The following is an 18,622-nucleotide window of genomic DNA, read 5'->3' on the forward strand; positions in this document are numbered from 1 at the left end:
TAAGAGGATTTTACGGCCCAAGAATATGTCTTGGCTGTAAACTCACTTTCGTCTCCCAAAAATCATGTTTAAGGTGTTCCAAGTCCAGATTAGTAAGCCTTAAGGTCATATCTAAGTCCCAACTATGATTTGGAAGGGTTATTTGGCTCAAAAACCCCATGTACATGAGTTTACGGCCCAAGAATATGTGTTGTCCGTAAACTCACTTTTGTCCCTCAAAATCAATGTTTAAAGTGTTATAAGTCCTTTTCATTAAGTCATTAAGCCATATCTAATGTCCAACATTGCTTAGGAGGGGTTTTAGGGCTTAAAAACCCCATCTTTAGGAGTTTACGGCCCAAGCTTGTTCCTTGGCCGTAAACTCATGTTCTTGGTCCCAAAACACAAATTAAACATCAATTTGAAGGCTAAAGAGGTTGAATAACAAGTTAGGGGTGTTACCTCTTTGATTTCAAGCCTTAAATCTTTGTTTTGGACCTTGATTTTGGGATGAGGAAAGAGGTTGTGAGAGTTAAATGAGAAATTAACCAAAGTCTTCAAATGGAGGCTTAAACACGTTTATATAGTGTTTAAGTTTTGGACCCGGTGGAATTCTACCCGATACCGGCATTAGACGAGGCTTTTGGTCATACCCGATTGAGTTGCCGTAAACCGATACGGTGATTTCTAGAATTATTCCGATCATGAAAGTTGGGTGTTAAAATGATTTCTAATTGTATTAAGACACCCATTAAGTCATTTTAAATACGTACAAGTTAATGACTTAATTAAACGGAAGATCGAAAATCGAATTTGGAAACGACGATTGGTTGCGCGAATGGTACTACGAAAGAGTTACAATAAATGATACGGAAATTTCGGGTTGTTACAACTGGTAAAGTACCCAAACTAGATCACATCAAGATTTGGGGTTGCGATGCTTTTGTGAGGCGCGAGTCTCATGATAAGCTAGAACCCCGAAGTGAGAGGTGTATTTTCATCGGCTACCCACACAGATCCTTTGGTTACCTCTTCTACAGACCTAGTGATAATGTGGTCTTTGTAGCAAGAAGAGGAGTCTTTCGAGAGAGAGTTTATACATCAAGGAGACAGTAGGAGGCAAATTGACCTTGAAGAACTACAAGAGTCAAGCGGTGAAGGAACTTCAAACCCTAGCCCTCAACTTGAGGAGGAAACTCATGTTGAGCCAATTGACGAGTCTGTACCTCTGAGGCGTTCCACGAGAGTTAGGAATGCACCTTAGCATTACTATGGTTTCCATATTACTGCGGAAGGTGAGACACTTATTAGTGATGAGACACTAGTAGGTTTGGATGAACCTAACAGCTACACGGAAGCCATGGCAGGCCGTGAGTCTGCTAAATGGAAAGAGGCTATGGATAGCGAGATACAATCCATGTATGACAATCAAGTTTGGAACTTGGTTGAGAATGTACCAGGTCGTAAGACTATAGGGTGCAAATGGATCTTCAAGAAGAAGACCGACATGGATGGTAAAGTACACACTTATAAGGCTCGACTGGTTGCAAAGGGCTTCTCTCAAATTCCTGGAGTGGATTATGATGAAACCTTTTCTCCAGTATCCAAGATTAAGTCTATTAGGGTTATGTTAGCCATAGCTGCATTTCATGACTATGAAATTTGGCAAATGGATGTCAAAACCGCTTTCCTTAATGGAAAGTTGACTGAAGATGTTTACATGAGTCAGCCAGAAGGTTTTGTCAGCAACGAGTACCCTAATAGAGTGTGTAAGCTTGAGAAATCCATTTATGGATTAAAGCAAGCACCTTGCAGATGGAATCTTTGCTTTGATGAAAAGGTCAAGGAATTTGGATTTTCTAGGAGTGAAGATGAATCTTGTGTGTATATCAAGGCTAGTGGGAGTATAGTTAGCTTTTTGGTATTGTATGTGGATGATATACTACTCATAGGAAATGACATCCCAACTCTGCAGGAAGTTAAGTCCTGGCTTGGGAAGTGTTTCTCTATGAAGGACCTAGGAGAAGCTGCCTATATTCTAGGGAGTAGGATTTTGAGAAATTAAAGTAAAAGACTAATTGGACTTAGTCAAAGTACATACTTGGACAAGGTATTAAAGAGATTCAGCATGCAGAACTCCAAAAAAGGAGAGTTACCCATCCAGAGTAACACCGGATTGAGTAAGACAAAAAGCCCAAGTACCGAGGCTGAGATAGCAGAAATGAGTCAAGTACCTTATGCTTCAGCAGTAGGCTCGATCATGTATGCTATGATGTGTACTTGACCTGATATAGCTTTTGCCTTGAGCATGGTTAGCGGGTATCAGGGGAATCCTGGCAAGGCACACTGGACTGCGGTAAAGAATATTCTCAAGTACCTACGGAGGACTAAGGACTGGTTCCTTACCCTCGGAGGGAGTGATGACTTGAGAGTTGTAGGGTATAGTGATGCTAGCTTCCAAACTGATAGGGATAATTTCCGCTCTCATTCGGGCTGGGTCTTTACCTTAAACGGAGGAGCAATCACTTGGAAGAGTTCCAAGCAGGAGACAATGGCTGATTCTACTTGTGAATCAGAGTATATAGCAGCGAGCGAGGCAGCAAAGGAGGCAATATGGCTAAAGAACTTCATTGGAGACCTTGGAGTTGTACCAACTATAAAGGAGACCATGGAAATTTTCTGTGATAGTGAAAGTGTTGATGCCTTAGCCAAGGAACCAAGGGATCACGGAAGATCCAGACACATCGACAAAAAATATCATTTTATCAACCATCGCATAGAAGAAGGAATCCTCATGGCAAAGAGGGTATCATCGGATGAGAACCCAGCAGATCCCCTCACGAAGAGACTGAGTAGGGTTAAGCATCTCCAGCATGCTCGGAACATAGGGCTGAAGGATGATACAAGTTTTAGTAGTTAGATAAATTATGAAATTTTTAAAGTGTAATTGACATTTGATGATGAATAAAAGTTGTGTTTATTTATGAGTAAAGCGTTACTATCTTTTGTCAATCATTTACTATATTTCTTTTGCATGTTTTGACTTCCCAAATAATTATGTTTGGTATATCATATTATTCAAACCTTCACAGTCGGTCATATGTCGGAAGTAGGTATGAATCAAGACTGTCATGATTGGTTGCAGAGGTCTAAGGTGTTGGACATGGCTACAACAATCATGAGTGCTCATAAGTTCTGAGTATTGGAATCAACCCACGCTCACTGGAATCACTTCATGGAATTTTATCTTGAGTGATCGTGAGATAGTAATATCATATAAGTCTTCAAACCTAGAGATATGATTTGTTACTTACGAGTTGGTTATGCATTGATTGTACGAAAACGCATTGGTAACTCGATGTTATAAAACGTGATTTTGTGTGTAATTCAATGAGTGGTAGAACAAGCATATGAGTCGAAGTTTATCTGTTCCTTCTTGGATTAGAAGCTGATATTTGGGCCCCTCGATGATTTTGTTTTGACCTATGTACCGGGCCCGGTCAGAACTAAGTTGATGTGTTCAATTAAGTTCTTTGTCAAACAAATCAGAAATCGGGAAACAAACTGCTGGACAATAAATAAGACATTGTTCCATGTATTTGTCCAGCTGATATCTAGAATAGAGGATTATATGATCACTTATCTTAAATGGCGTATCAACATCTTCTCAGTTCCGAGAGACCTTGAAAGAGCTACGATTGCCGATCGGTTCCTGAAGTATTGCAGTTATAGTTATTAGACTTATTCAAGTGGGAGACTGTTGGATAAGGTGTCTAAGACCATAACTATTTATGGTAAGTACTTGACCCGACACGACATGGTCCATTTGGGTTGCATGGCACCATGCAAAAGGATAAACTAAATGAGAGAAATAACACATATGGTTTATTAATATATTATAAGTTCTAATATATTGATAGTATTATTTAATTAGTTTTGATCTAGAATTAATTAAGTGATCAAAAGAATAACTAATTAAATATATGGGTAGATTATGTAAATCTTCCATATCTTGTATAGTGGGCTAAAAAGCTCCATGGATTATCAAGTTGGGTTCCACCCATAGGATGCTCCATGGAGCTAACCCATGGATTGAGAAATGAAGAGTCGTGTTACATTAGGGTTTTACCTAATGCAACACACTATATAAGGACCATGTCTCTCCCCAAAATCGGCTACACTAGAGATACACAAGAGAAACAAGAGGGCTTGGCCAATTTTAAGTGTGTTAAAGTATTCTCTCAAGTTTATACTTTGCATTTGGTGTTGTGTGAAGCATTTGAGGCATCACACTTGAGGTGCTAGGCTCACAAGGTTTCAAGGAACACTTTTAACAACAAGGTATGTAGTTCTATCTTTTATACAAAGAAAATTGTACCCCATGTATGCTAGATAGGTTCATAACCTTGGAAAACAACTTTGCATGATTATTAGACAAACATAGATCCAAGGTTATTAGGGTTGCATGTACACTTAGGAAGTGTTAGAATGCTCAAAACCCATCAGGAGGCTCCAGTGGTTCGGAGCTGAGCATTTCCGCTGACAGCTGAGGAGGCACGCGTTGCACCCGATGTGGTAACGGGTATGATTTCTTATCTTATGCTTTTATGTTATGTCGCTGTGATTTTAATATATTATGCGCCTTGCTTAGGATCGCTCCATGTGAACGGTATCCAAGTTCAGGTGTTGTTTGATTCAGGTACCACTCGATCATTTGTCTTTCTTGTGCTTAGCAAGAAGTTTCCGAAGTCTTCTGGCATGTTGGATTGCCCTCTAGAGGTCGAGATTGCGGACGACCGGTTGGTACGAGCGTCAGAGGTCTATCGGGATTGTGTTCTGAGGCTGTTCGAGGAACATGACTTGGTGGACTTGGTTCCCATACCTTTGCGGGGGAACAAGGTTATTATTGGTATGGATTGGCTGAGCCCCAATGAAGCAGTGATCGACTGCACGTGGTAGTCAGTACTGATTAGGACCCGTAGTGGGGGAGAGCTGGTGATTCAGGGAGAAAGGTCACAGCGAGGACCAGCTTTATGTTTGGCAGCGAGGGCTAGGCGCTACCTCCAGCAGGATTGCGCAGGTTATGTCGCCTATGTTATGGATACCTGGGAGGCGGGTAGGGCGATGTTGGGCGATGTGCCTGTAGTACGGTAGTTTGAGGACGTATTCCCCGAGGAGTTTCCTGGGGTACCTCCGGAGAGACAGGTGGAATTCAGAATCGATATGGTCCCTGGTGCGGCTCCGATAGCCAAGGCACCGTATCGGTTGGCTCCTCCTGATATGCAGGTGTTGTCTACACAGCTGCAGGAGCTGTTAGACGAGGGATTCATTAGACCGAGCAGTTCACCCTAGGGAGCCCTGATTCTGTCTTTGAGGAAGAAGGATGGGCCGCATCGGATGTGTATAGATTATCGGGAGCTGAATAAGGTGACGGTGAAGAACTGTTACCCACTCCCGAGGATCGATGATCTCTTTGACCAGCTACAGGGAGCATCTTGGTTCTCCAAGATTGATTTGCGTTCAGGGTATCACCAGATGAGGGTCAGAGAGGAGGATATGCAGAAGACTGCCTTTTGGACCCGTTATGGTCACTATGAGTTTGTGGTGATGCCTTTTGGGCTCACCAATGCTCCTGCCGCATTCATGGATCTCATGAACCGTGTGTGTAGGTCGATGCTGGATCAGTTTGTGATAGTTTTCATCAATGACATCTTGGTCTATTCCAAGACGTAGGAGGAGCACGAGGAGCATCTGCGAGAGGTTCTGGAGACTTTGAGAAGGGAGAACTTGTATGCTAAGTTCTCCAAGTGTGAGTTATGGTTGCGCGAGGTGCAGTTTCTTGGGCAGCTTGTCAACCAGAAAGGGATTTCGGTAGATCCGGCCAAAGTGGAGGCTGTGATGAGATGGGAGGTTCTGAGGTCTCCATCTGAGATTCGGAGTTTCCTAGGATTAGCCGGCTACTATCGGAGATTCATTCAGGATTTCTCCAAGATAGTCGTACCCCTGACTAGGCTAACGAGGAAAGTCATGGTCTTTCATTAGGGACCTGAGCAGCAGGCTGCATTCGAGACATTGAGACATAGATTGTGCAAGGCGCCAATCTTAGCCCTGCCAGAGGGCATGGAGGATTTTGTCGTGTATTGTGATGCGTCTATCTCGGGTTTGGGCGTAGTATTGATGCAGAGAGGGCATGTCATTGCTTACGCTTCGAGGCAGCTGAAGCCTCACGAGGCGAATTACCCGACACACGATTTAGAGATGGGGGCTATTGTGTTCGCCCTCAAGATTTTGTGTCATTACCTCTATGGGGTTCGTTGTACAATTTACACGGACCACAAGAGCCTGAGGTATCTCATGGACCAGCCAATCTGAATATGAGGCAGCATCGGTGGCTTGATGTGGTAAACGATTATGACTGTGAGATCCTCTACCACACGGGAAAGGCCAATGTGGTGGCAGACATGCTTAGCTACAAGGCAGCACCGATCAGGGATATCTGTCTGAGGATGACAAAGGTGACTCCGCTATTGGAGCGGATTTGGGAGGCCCAGGAGGCGATCATGAAGGAGGAACATCGGAAGAGCGAGCGGATTGTGGGGCAGGTTTCCTCCTTCGACTATGACAGTCGGGAATTACCAACACTACACCGTAGGGTGTGGGTGCCGTACCACGGGGGTGTGCACCAGGTTCTGATGGAAGAGGTGCACAAATCTCAATTCTCCATTCATCCCGGGGAGACGAAGATGTATAGGGATCTTCGCCTGGACTACTGGTGGCCCTACATGAAGCGGGATGTAGCATGGTACGTGGAGCCGTGCTTGACCTACGGGAAGGTCAAGGCCGAGCACCAGAGGCCACACGGCAAGATGAAGCCGTTGGATATTCCACTGTGGAAATGGGAGGACATCACGATGGATTTTATCACAAAGCTTCCCAGGACCGCGCGAGGGGTGGATTCGATTTGGGTCATCATCGATCGATTGACCAAGATTTCTCATTTTATTCCCATTCAGGAGAGCATCTCGACTGAGAAGTTGGCCGACATCTATATCAGGGAGGTGGTGGCACAGCACGGGGTGCCAGTGTCGGTGATTTCAGACAGGGATGTTCGGTTCACTTCCAGGTTTTGGAAGAAGTTTCATGACGAGTTGGGTACCTGTCTGCATTTTAGCACCGCCTTCCACCCGCAGATAGATGGTCAGAGTGAGCGAACCATCCAGACTTTGGAGGACATGTTGCGGGCGTGTGTCTTAGACTTCGGAGGTAGTTGGGATACTTACCTTTTGTTGGCTGAATTCTCATACAACAATAGTTATCACACGAGTATGGATCGTCCTCCCTTCGAGATGTTGTACGTGAGGAAGTGCAGGACCCCGATATGTTGGGACGAGGTTACCCAGAGGGTAATGGGGAGCACTGAAGTAGTGCTCAAGACGATAGAGAGGATTCAGTAGGTCCGGAGCAGGCTTCAGACTGCTCAGATCCGGCAGAAAAGTTATGCCGATAAGCGCCGATTAGACCTGGAGTTCCAGGTCGGGGATATGGTTCTCCTGAAGGTGTCGCCATGGAAGGGCATCATCTGATTCAGAAAACGGAGCAAGTTGGGCCCCAGGTACATTGGACCATTCAGGGTCTTCGCCAGAGTGGGCAAGGTGGCGTATAGGTTAGATCTGCCAGCCGAACTCAGTCAGATCCACAGCACTTTTCACGTCTCCCAGCTGCGGAAGTGCCTGGTGGACGACTCGGCAGTAATACCCTTAGAGTATATTTAGGTCGATGACAGCCTGAATTATATTGAGCGGCCAGTGGTGATCCTCAACCAGAAGTCGAAGGATCTGAGGAACAAGAGGGTGGAACTAGTAAAGGTGCAATGGCAGCACCGGAAGGGCTCAGAGTAGACTTAGGAGCCGGTGGATGAGATGATGGAGCATTACCCATAAATTTTCCAGGAACAAGCTGTAAACTTCGAGGACGAAGTCTGAAATCAGTGGGGGAGATTTGTAGCACTCGGTTCCTGGTATGTAATTTATTTTGTTGTATTTTGCATTTTTGGCCTGGGACTCGACAAGTTGAAGGCCCAACTCGTCGAGTAGGAGTGGGATTGGACAGGGGACTTAAGTGATGGACTTGTCGAGTCCGTAGCCAGACTCAATGAGTAGGCTCTGACTGGACAAAACCATAATTTAAGGGTTTGCACTTTATTTAATCATCTCTTTCAGCCACCACTCGTCCCTATTGCTCCCAAAGACCCTCCATAGTAAACACTAAGTGTTTTGGTGCAAGATCTAAGGCTTTTGAGTGATTGTTATAGGTTTTGACCTCAAGGAAGAAGGAAGAGCATAGAAGGATCAAGAGGAGGCTGAAGGATTTGAGTTTGGTTCATCTTTAGATCCCTTTTTGGGGAAGATTTAGGGCTTTTAAGCCATATGACGTGACCAACCATGATTTCCAAACATGGTTGGGGGTCAATACTTCGGATCTAGCACTTGGGAAGAGTCACAAGACAGATTTGGGTTGCTTTTGCACCCAAGGAAGGCCCCATGCAACAAAAGAGCCATTTTAGAGCCTTTTGGCTTAAAAGTCTCATGCATGCACGTAAAGGTCGTAACTTTACGTGCTAGATCGAGCTTAGGGGCTTGAATCTATCATTTGGACAAGTGTTGTACATTAGAAATCGAGGATTTAGGGTGTAGACGTTATCGACTCGGCGAGTCCGTTCTTGGGACTCGACGAGTCCAAGGCTTTGAGTCTCATATCTGTTGAGGGTCAAAAGAAATCAGTTGGGTGTTAGAAGGGTTGTAGCAAGACAGAAGAAGTGACCCAACATATTGGACTTAGTTTTAGACCTTGAGTTCATGGGACTCGACGAGTGCTAGAACAGACTCGGTGAGTCCAAGGCAATCTTCTTATGTTTGAAGATGAACTCGACGAGTTGTTCATACAACTCGGGGAGTCAAGGTCAGGACTTGTTCATCAGATGAAGGTGAACTCGACGAGTTGTTCATACAACTCAGCAAGTCGGATGAAGGTTCATTGATGTTCGTAAAGAAGGGGAACTTGTCGAGTCATTGCCAAACTCGACGAGTCGAGTCATGGATAAGGACGAGTAAAGGATAGGGACTAGACGAGTTGATGGTCCAACTCGGCCAGTTGGGTCAACTGGAAGTTGACTTTGACTTGGACTTGGTTAGGGGTAAAATAGTCATTTTACCCTGAGAGTAGATATCAGATTCTGACTGAGTGTTTTGTGGGGATTATAGCTGGAGGATTTCTGGAGCAGCATCAGACAGAGGTTTCCCGCGCAGATTATCAGCAGCTACTCGTACGAGGTGAGTTACCTTCTAGTAGGGGTGGGTCTAAGGCCACAATGTCGGCCCACCAAAGAGGAATAATTAGGAGATTATTGTCTTTGTGATAATTATCTTGTTCTGGTTATGTGCCTTGGTTATGAGATTTATCTGTATGATATGTTATGTGTATAGTAGGGAACTATTTCCCTGACAGCGGTCCTTAGGACCAAAGGGTAGGTCAGTACCCGGATATGCCTGACTGTATGTTTATACCTTGATGTTGCATGCTAGTGGTAGGGGGTGGAATAGACCCCAGTATCGGTTGAAAGATACCGATGATGATTACCGGTTGAAAGATACCGATGGAAGTTACCGGTTGAAAGATACCAACGATATTGTATGGTATGTGGTATGATGGGGGAACTCACTAAGATTTGTGCTTACGGTTTCTGTTCTGGTTTCAGGTACCTCTTCGTCTAAGGGGAAAGATTCGACGGCGTAGCATCGCATCACACACACATATGATTCCGCATCGGATTTTCTTGGATTGCACTCTGATTTTCATTATTTTGATGTCATGGTTTGGAACACAATTTAATGATTTTGTAATCTGTTGATTTATTGACAATGTTATGGTAAAATGTTTTAAAAATTATTAATTCAAAAAAATGAAATTTTCGAGCTCGAATTTTGGGATGTTACACCTTACCTCGTCAACGACCACCACCTACATTGCCTTATCGTTCTATTCATCGACGATCACCTTCATCTGCCCTCCGCCTCCAATGACCACCCCTACGTCAAATCATCCACAAAATTTGAACGAGATCTCTCCTTCCTCATCATGTCGTCGCATCGCCTCCACATGTCACCTTTTCGCTCATGTTCTTCCTCGGCGTCAGGTGGTTTCCGATGATTCACTTTCGATCCACCATCAGACGGCTTCCCCTGACATCCTTGTTCTCGTGATTTGGCACAACAAAAATCATACTCACCGTCAATCAACCGCAATCACTCTCGATTAAAAAAAAAGTCAATACAAATCATCATCAGAAGTGATTGATACAAGCGCATCTAAATCATCTGTTGGCAATTGGTACCTTACACTCACAGAGCTCCTACACAATTCACAAAGTTTGGCCAGGAATTCTCTAATTCAAAAACAATTAAAGCTTTGACGTAATTTGAACACATTTTTTGAAGCAAATCTCTTGAATTCCATCCATCTAGGTCTAATTAATCGGTATCCTCAGTTCCTCATATTCTATGTTATGCATATTTCCTATTTAATTCTTGACTGGTGTGTATTTATTTAAATTTGGTTTTTTCTACTTATTTTTCATTAGGTGAAGCTTTTTGTCTCACAATCTGAGTACGCAAAGGCACTTGAAGCTGCATTACGCATATCGCCCTCACATAGTGTATATTTGTTCTATTTTCCTATATATATATATATATATATATATATATATATTCTCTATTGCTTCAAGAGTTTAATATTTTAGAGCCTATGTTGTTGATAATTTATTCATCTAAACTATGTAATCATATTGGCCTACTCAATTACATTTTTCAGACTTGTTTTACCTTAGGAAACGTAGTAGTTATTGACTTGTTTCTTTGCTTTAATGAGTTTGTCTGCCGTTTATGGTAAAAAATTGTGCAAGTATTTATTGAACATCTGGATCATAATAAGTGGAAGCAGAAAATCATTATAGGAATCATATATTATTACCAATTGATGAGATAAACATGAATCAAAAAAAATATATTCTGGTTTTGGAAGGTAAAATGATTATGTTGTTTCTTTTTATTTTTCCATTATGAAATCATGGTTGTTTTGTTTCTTTCATCAGGAAGAGATTGTTGAATCTTTAATTTTCAGAGTACATCAGGAAACAAAGCAAATGAGGATCTTGTTATAGCTGCAGGTATTGTGAAGGTTTGTCAACATTCAATGTTTTGTTGGTAATCAAGAATTGTTTTTCACTAGGTTTTATTAAAGAGTTCACTGATATGTGTTATTTTTCATCTAAATTTTTATAGTGAATATATCGTACAATCAATGTAGACTTCCAATCCGATGACCTGTGATTTACTCCGATATGTTCAAAGGTTGAGAGTGAGAGAATGTGATGTTCAAAAATTGAAGATTTTTAAGGTATGTTAGTTACTTCAATTTTGATCTGAATTCTTCTTTGATTGTGACAGATACTGCTTATTCGTGTTTAATTTTCTTAATCTGAAGATTTTCTTTGATCGAAATTTCTTTAATTTGGTGAATTTGTTACAAAACAGTTAATAATTTTTTTAGCTTAAACTACTCTACTTTATTGGTAATCTCAACCAATAAACCTGAAAATGTTGAATAGTTTATATAATGGTTTATGGAAGTTGGGTGGTTTTAGTAACTACATCATCATTTTCTAGTATTTAGTTTATTTAAGTCTTTTTTAGGCATTGGGAACACACACTAGAAACTGATTATTGAGATAATATAAGGGGTATATAACTAATTTCATTTATATGTTTTTTTTTTCAAATTAAATTAGGCGCCCCTAGTGGAAGGAACAGTATTATGAATAAAAATTTTCAACTAAAACTATTAAGGAGCAGATGCAATAAGGAGAGATGATGTAAGTCTCTAACATTGTTAAAAACTACACCAATTATTTACCATTTTATGATGTAAAATCATCGCAGACATTATATAAAATCCTTGTTTTATTGTTACCTTTTTATTTAAAAGTATTTGATGCAATTCTTTATAGGTTCTAAAATATACAGAAAGCCTATTGGATAATGAAATATTAATATAGGTGTTGGTTCATGGCAGTGGTAATTTTTCCCATTTAAGGTGTTTATTATTGTTTTTTACTTTTCAATCGGACATATTTGCATTGTATAAGGTTTTGTTATGTTTTTTTTTTCAACATTTTTTTCAGGTTTTATATTTACAATTATGTATCATTTGCTTCTGATCTCAACGATCTTAATAAGTTAAATATAATCTTTGAGTTAGGTTCGCCTTTTAAATCGTTTAATCAGCTACTAAGGGGTTTTCCTACTACAAGGTTAATTTCGTCATTTTATCTTTTACCTTTTCCCCTTTTTTTTCAATATTATTTTATATTTCGTATTTTCTAACTTTGTTTATTGTTTTCCTTTTACCCTAAAAATATTTGTAGTGCACATACACTTTTAGAACAATACATAAAATTAGTGACAGATCCAAACTCCCTAATTATTGATTTGTATCGAACAGGTATGGAAAAAATGAGCATTTTTGTACTTTATAAATGTGTTTGAAGTTTTTAAAACTTAAATTTCATGATTTTTTTTTTTTTTTGTTCATTAGATTTTGAAGTAGACATGAATGGCAAGCAGTTTGCATGGCAGGTTTTTTATTTCAATATTTTTAATATGGTCATGAAAATAATGCTATTAGTCTAGTAATTTTTTTTAATTAAAAAAGAATACAACTTGCAACCTTTCTATTGTTTTCTTTTTTTACTAAAAAGAAGTTTGGAATATTATTTAAAATTACGACTTAATGGAAAAAAAAAAGCTTTGTTTCATTGGCCTTTTGTATTATTGTATTAAGTTCTTTCTAAATTAAGTCATAAAGACACACGCATATCTAACTTATGGAATTAAGTTTGGTTCTCATTAAGTCAATTAAGTAAAAAATAAAATAAAAAAGACTCGTATATAACTTATCAAATACACTTATTATATGTGATTCAAATAGGAATCACATGTAATTTACATGTAAATCACAGGTAAAGCACATATGAATTACAAGTGCTTCACATGTAAATCACAAACGAATCACATATGATTTACATGTGATTCACATGTAAATCACATATAATTTACATATGAATTACATATGATTTACATGTAATTCACATATGATTCGTTTGTGATTCATATGTAAATCACAAGTGAATCACATACGAATTACATGTGATTCACATGTAATTCACATGTAAATCACAAATGAATCACATATGAATTACATGTGATTCACATGTAAATCACAAGTGAATCACATTTCAATTACATGTAAATAACATGTAATTCACATATGAATTACATATTCACATATGAATTACATGTGATTCGCATGTAATTCACATATGATTCATGTTTGATTCATATGTAAATTACAAGTGAATCACATATGAATTACTATGTGATTCACAAGTGAATCACATATGAATTATATGTGATTCACATGTAAATCACATGTAATTCACATATTAATCACACGTAATTCACATGTAAATCACAAGTAAATCACACATCAGTTACATGTTATTTACATGTAAATCACAGGTGAATAACATATGAATTATATGTGATTCGCATGTAAATCACAAGTGAATCACATATGAATTACATTTATATGCATACATGCATTTTGTGTGGGTGTTCTTCATTAATTAGTTTTTAAAAATTTCTTGTGAATTTTATATTTGAATATTAAAAAGATACAATCAAATATGAATATCACATTATATAATCACATGTGAATCTTACATGATATAATCTCATGTGAATCTTACATGATATATACATGTGCATTTTTATGAGTGTTCATGCATTAATCATTTTTATAAAAAAAATTTCTTGTAGATTTTGAAGAATTTGTGGAAAATATTGAAGAATTGAAAAGTGATAAATTGAAGAAAATATGGAAATCTTGATATGAAGAAATGATAACATTATGAATCTTTGTAGTTTTTTATTTTATTTTATTTTGTATTGAATAAAATATTTGTAGTATTATGTTTATAGATTGATTAATAAAAATAAGATTCTTTATGATTACTTACAAATATTATAGTATAAGAAGTATTCATATATGCATTGTAAAAATATAAATATATGCACCTAAAACGTTGATTTTTTTTGTTAAAAAAATTAAAGTTTTTTTTTTAAATATTGAAGTTATTTATTTATTTATTTATTTGAAAAAAATGCAGTTTTTTAAAAGTTGCAATTTTTTTTGAAAAAATTGCAATTTTTTTGGAAAAACATGCAATTTTTTAAAATAAAATAGCAACTTTTTTGAAAAAATTACAGTTTTAAAAAAAAATATATTTTTTTCAATTTTTATTAGAAATTCATGTTTTCTGAAAAAAATTAAAAAATCTCCATTTAAAAAAAACAAAAATTATTTTAAAAAAATCCGAAATTTGATTTATTATATTAATTTTTAAAACTTTTTATTAATCTTTCCAATAACAAACAAATTAAATCTTAAATAAGATTGCTAAGATGACGGTCATACCCTTAATAAGTTAATTTTGATCTAACGTTCCATATTTAGTTCTCAGGTTCTCGGAAAACTATGACTTCTCAACGGATCTCACCCATATATATATATATATATATATATATATATATATATATATATATATATATATATATATATATATATATATATATATATATATATATATATATATATATATATATATATATATATATTAGGTTCATGTGAGACGGCCTAATTTTGTGAGACCGTGAGACGCATTTTTTTATTTTTTTTATTTTTTTTATTTTTTTTTTAAAAAAAGTTAGTTAATTCAAGTTCCGAAAATAATATTTAAAAAAAGAATTTTTTGATTTTTCCATTTATTTTGCATTTTAAAATTATTTTTAGAATATGTACAGTGTAATATTCTATTTAGAATATTTCACGTATTTTTAAAAAAAAATAGGATTTTTTAATTTTTTTTAGTTAATTCAAGTTCCGAAAATAATATTTAAAAAAAGAATTTTTAAATTTTTCCATTTATTTTGCATTTTAAAGTTATTTTTTAGAATATGTCAGTGTAATATTCTATTTAGAATATTTCACGTATTTTTCAGAAAAAAAAAAAAAAACGAGATTTTTTTTTAATTTTTTTTTAATTTTTAAATTTTTTTTTTAGTTAATTCAAGTTCCGAAAATAATATTTAAAAAAAGAATTTTTAGATTTTTCCATTTATTTTGCATTTTAAAGTTATTTTTTAGAATATGTCAGTGTAATATTCTATTTAGAATATTTCACGTATTTTTCAGAAAAAAAAAAAACGAGATTTTTTTTTATTTTTTTTTTAATTTTTAAAATTTTTTTTTAGTTAATTCAAGTTCCGAAAATAATATTTAAAAAAAGAATGTTTGGATTTTTCCATTTATTTTGCATTTTAAAATTATTTTTAGATTTGGTCTCACGGTCTCACAAAATTAGAATTGTCTCAAATGAACCTGAACATATATATATATATATATATATATATATATGATTTTCTACAAGACACTATTTTATCCGTAAATATCATTGCACTGTATAATGTATTTGATTTTTATGCTTCTAGCCTTCGTTACTTGAATTTAAAATCCCAAAGTTATCTTGTCCACTTACGGGTGCTGCGGTTATATTCTTTTAGAATGCCTTTGTTATCAGAATAACAAACCAAAAAACAAGTGAGGTTAACACGTCTCCATCTTAAACTTCAATTTCCACATAAAATTTGGTCAAATAAAACATGGATTTAATTTTCTACATTCCGAAACAGGATAAAATTCTCATCCAAAAGAAACCTTGTATATAATCCACCTATAGCATTTTAAAAATAGTCAAACGGACTCGTTGATTAGTGAACTAAGCAATTATAAAATAAGTTTCCATGTGCTTGATAATGACAACCAACGAATCGGGTTTTGGGCTCTAAGAATGCTAAACTTATAAATTGAATAGTCCAAACTACAAAGGCTTGTTAGCCCATTTGTTAAAATAAAAAGAAAGATAAATGGAAAATAATTAGTTGATCATGGAATTTTTTTTAGTTATACAGAAATAAGATACATTTTAAGCATTAGATGTTGAATAAGAAGGAAATACATTTTTTTATATTTTTATCGCAAATTTTGGTACAACATTGGACATAATTTATAATTTAGGCCAACATATTTTATTAAAGTTTATAATCATTTATCAGCTAGACTTTAAAGACGTAATGCTCCGTCGATTTAAAATGGTAGATTTTTTTTTTTTTGTAAATTATACTGTTTTCTTATTCAATTATTTATTTTATATTAATATACGTAATTAACACTTATAAAGTGTTCTCATTTTTCAAACATGTAAGATGCATAAATCCAAACAAAATTGGGTTTCGGCATGGCCTGGTTTTGATCCGATTTATATTATTGAGAAATGTAATATTTGTATTTTGTGTCCAAAAACGTGTCGTACAAATTTTTATCCGGTGAAGCGGGTCCACATGAAGCTACGTAGACCCTCACCCATTTTCATGTGTTGGGCCCTGCTACGTGCTTACTAGCACTGGACAGCTTTTATTTGATAAAATAATGAGAAACTACAAATTGGGCCCTTGTATTCCTAAAACAATTTAGTTTAAGTCCTTATACTTTCAAACAATTTAGTTTAAGTCCTTAGACTTTCAATTTTGTATGTATAGTTCTTATGACTTATGAGGCATGAGCGTATATATTTGTGGTTGACATTAAAATAATATAAATGTTCTAACATAAACCATTAAAAAACATAAAATATTCAATAAAAAAACATCGAAATAACAGAAATACTTATGCCTTTCGCTTATTTATTCTTGAAATAACTTTATCAATTAACCTATTCAAATCATTGTCACTTTTGCTTTTATGAACGGCTGAAAATATATCTAAAAAACAAAAAGCTAACAATGAGCTAACATTTAAAAAAACAAACAATTAGCAAGGAGATTAATCAACCATTCATTCCATTTTTTTTTAGCTTTACGATTCTAATTAAAATAGCATATTGAAAGAAAATAAAATAACTTAATCAAACAAAAACTCTTTTTTGACATTCGCGTTTCCAAAAACAAGCATATTCTGGTAATTCCAAAGCACTCAAATCAAAGTAACAGAATCGGTCTCCACTATAAGTCTACGATACCGAGCATTCGCAAAACTATCAATCTAATGCATCAAATCGGAAATAAAGGAAAAAGTAGGAATCAATTTACAATTCTAATTACAAAACCATTTAAAAGAAAATAAAATAATTGAATCAAACAAAAACTCTTTTTTGAACTTCATGCTTCCGAATACAGACGCAATCTGGTAAGTCTAAAGCACCCAAATTAGGGTAACATAAAGAGCCTCCATGATGAGTCTATGATATCGAGCAATCGCAAGATAGTCAATCTAATGCATGAAATAGAAAATAAAGGAAAAAGTAGGAATCGGTTTATCTCCCTTTGGGGATTCGATAAAATCATTGTTACTCTCATTTGCTTTAGCAAGATACACCATTGACAATTTACTCCTTTTAATTACAAAATTTTCAACACTTTTGTATTTTCTTCTTGATTAGTAGAAATATAAAGTTTTTCAACATTAAGATCTCACTGTCTTTTAACATGAATCTTAATCCCCCTTTTTCAAAATACAATGCCATTTGTATATTATATTCTTCAAGGGTAAGGTTGGGGTTAGTGAACCTAAAGGATAGATACATAATAAGATAGACAATATGAGTAAGTTGTGAACCTTGATGATGAAGGGTATAACAATATAACATCAATTGGTTTTTTATAAACATATAACATGGTATATAAGCAATTCATAATAGTTTAAGAGGTATATATATACAATTATAAGTCAATATTTTAGGATTTCCTATTTATATATGTAATTATGACCCTAGTCTTCTAAACAACTAACATTAATTCCAAAAGGTGATTAGCTATCTCATGAAAGAAAAAGTCACCAAATAGCCTTTTCAAATGACACAGATTTAATGTGGTATTGAAGTTAACTCTCTTAACACACAACAATACAACTGCATTCATGGAAAAAGAAAATTTAAACAAACATATTCCAAAATGAGAAGGATTAGTAACAAGGTTTCAAGACAAATACTACATCATCAATGAAATCAAACATGGTATCTAGAGAGATATGGAGAACATGAATTTTTTTAGGGTGTGTGAAATGAAATCATAATAGGGTGTGAAGAAAAGGAGCTCACGTTTCAACAACCTCCCTCACCCTTTGAAAGAGCTCATAACACAATTTTATGTCATTAGCGCTAGACATAAAGATGACAAGATCCTAGTGGCATTTTTGAATTTGATCATAGTTATTCATTAAAGGTTTAAGGATAAGAAGACACTTGTAGATAGACTCAGTGAGGGGTAATTTTTTATTTATTTATTTATTTATTTATTTATTTATTTTTTTTTTACTTTTGATGGTTATAAGTTTTTTTGCAAAGGTTGACTATTGTATAATTTGTTTAAAACTTTAATAGTACAACCTCTTATTTTGTGTCCAATAAACATGAAAG

Source organism: Lactuca saligna, chromosome 5 (assembly GCF_052625555.1).
Source record: "Lactuca saligna cultivar CGN05327 chromosome 5, ASM5262555v1, whole genome shotgun sequence".
In the NCBI taxonomy this organism is placed as follows: Eukaryota; Viridiplantae; Streptophyta; class Magnoliopsida; order Asterales; family Asteraceae; genus Lactuca; species Lactuca saligna.